Source organism: Telopea speciosissima, unplaced genomic scaffold, assembly GCF_018873765.1.
Source record: "Telopea speciosissima isolate NSW1024214 ecotype Mountain lineage unplaced genomic scaffold, Tspe_v1 Tspe_v1.0012, whole genome shotgun sequence".
Taxonomy (NCBI): domain Eukaryota; kingdom Viridiplantae; phylum Streptophyta; class Magnoliopsida; order Proteales; family Proteaceae; genus Telopea; species Telopea speciosissima.
Window position 1 is genome coordinate 554,826 of NW_025317348.1, and position 2,500 is coordinate 557,325.

The window sequence follows — 2,500 nt, forward strand, 5'->3', positions numbered from 1 at the left end:
CATTTCACTTTTATTGTTTGGGTTTGTGACCAATGGAAGTCGAAGACGAGTCAGACGATACCCCATCAGATGATTGTATAAGGAAAATGGTAGGTTATAGAAAAGAATGAAAAATTCAACGAAATTTTTGATTGGATCTGGGATCCTATTTTGGATTCGGTATGGATAAAAGATCTTCCTATGTTATACTATTCAATATTCAATTCTCGATGATGAATCGATTTGATAGCTCAGATATTGTTATTCATGATATTGATCCGATTCAATATCATCGGGATCCAATTCATCCCATTGAATTTACAGAAGAAAGATTTATCATCTCTATGGGATTAGATCCCGAGTTATTGCGAAGTAAAAAAACAATGAGATTCTATTATGGAAGTAAATATTCTCGCATTTATTGCTACTGTACTCTTCGTTCTAGTTCCTACTGCCTTTTTACTTATCATCTACGTAAAAACAGTCAGTCAAAATAATTAGTTTGAATTAAACTTGACCTCTTAGTTCTTATCAATGATTGAAAGAATGAAAGAAATTCAAATTCCCCGTGTTAAATGAAATGTGCGGACTAGAATCAGTAGTCTATGAGATCCGATAGTATGGTAGAAAGAAATATATGAACCTTTCTACCACACTATCTATTATTGTATTGTATATTGTATAAAATATTGTATTACAGTTGTGCTTTATATATCTTTATAAAGATATAGTATTAAAGTATATAGGCTTACTATAGAATATAGATGTAATATGTATCTTCATATATGTACATATAAATTACGTATACAGATATGTAATTTACATGTACATAGCACCCTAATTCTATTTCTTCGCTACATCCATTTGATTTGTATTAATTCAGATCAATCTGAAATAATCGAATGTAAATTCTTACTCTTACGTCTCTAATTCCTGGGTTTCTGATTATTTCCAATATGGATGACGGGATCTATCGAAAGAATCAATGTAAGTATGTGCATATCTTATATAAAAGAAAAAACCAAGTAATCCTTGTAATCCTTTTTAGTATTTCGAAGAAGTAATTGGTTGAGCCGTTCACAGATGATCCAAGGAGTTCTAGGAGAACTTCTTCGGATTTGGAAAAGGAGTAGTGGAGACCACCCATTTTTAAGGCTTGAACCATGATATGAGATATGAGGTGAGTCGATAAACGATAAAGTAGAAATAAGATTTCTAAAATCTAAAACAAATGGATGGTAAGTGTGCGTGAATCGTCTAACGCACGATCTTATTATGCGTAGTACCTCGTTGGACAACCACAATGTCTATGTTGCCTCCCGTAGAAAGTATGTATCTACGTAATAACAGAACGACTTCCTCTTTGAAGAGGAAAAGAAGTAAAAAAAAGGGGGGGTCGGCTGCTCTTCATTAGAATATCCATATATAATTCTGGTAAGAGCCAGTTCATCGGAATAGAATATTCAAATTCGGTTGGAAAAACTTTCCTATTATCTAGATCCCTTTTCCTTTCGAAATAGGAACACGGGAATTCTTGAAATAGTTGTTTGATTGAAAAGTTATTATTTGTAATAATACATTACTTTACTTTTACTGGTACTGGATTCCAGTAGAATTTTGAAATGAAGATATTGTTATTTAACAATGCTTTGCAGAACGATCTATGAAACAATTGATAGAGTTTGATTACCCAACTTAATCTTAATTAGTAGTACCTCTAGAGTCCACTTCTTCCCCATACTACGAGCGAAAGAGAAAATGTAAAGACTACCATTAAAGCAGCCCAAGCGAGGCTTACTATATCCATGTAAATTATGTCCCCTATCTCTATGAATATGAAAGAATTATTCCGTTATGTTTTATGTTATTAATAACTAATATAATAATCAATAAAAAAAAAAAAAAATTCTATATATAAATATAATAAAACATAATAAAAATCCAAAATAAAGGACTATAACTATTATAACTATTATGACTATATAATATAGTAGAATCACTGGCGCAGAGTCAAAAATGGATTTTCCCCGAAGTCTATTGATGAACCAATCCAATAAATCCACTCATAACAAGTTCCTATATGATTTCTGGTAGAATCGGGAAGCATTAAGCACAAGCAAGATACAGAGTGACTCCCTTGGAAATAGCAAGGGAATCTTACTAATGGAACATATAGGAATAGTAAGACCTATTGTTTCTTTTGGTGCTCTTCATAAGCAAAAGGCATAAAAATATACAATCCAGATAGATAACTATCTATCACATACTTTCATCGCCCATTTGATCTAATCCTTACTGTCTCCCGATTGTTTCAGAGGGAGACAGTAAGGATTAGATCAAATGGGCGTTACCGAAAAGAAATCTTTCTTTTTTCAATTTTTAATAAAAACCTATTATCTATCCAATCTCAATCTAATATTGATTGAATGAATGTCTGAGCACTCAGTTCGAGACTCTCCTGAGTCTACTCTTCCGCCCCTTCCACTACTACTAATTTTATAACCGATCGGACTATCCAATC

At 32.4% G+C, this 2,500-nt stretch overlaps 1 protein-coding gene across 1 annotated transcript in view; it reads left to right on the forward strand.

The window, feature by feature from the left end:
* Positions 1-2,321: 2,321 nt before the first annotated feature.
* The window catches only part of LOC122647039 (DNA-directed RNA polymerase subunit beta), a 5,866-nt gene continuing 5,687 nt past the window's right edge, over positions 2,322-2,500 (forward strand). Inside the window, exon 1 of the mRNA XM_043840557.1 lies at positions 2,322-2,500. This exon is cut by the window's right edge and continues 5,687 nt beyond it. The gene's annotated coding sequence lies outside the window, so the exon portion shown is untranslated.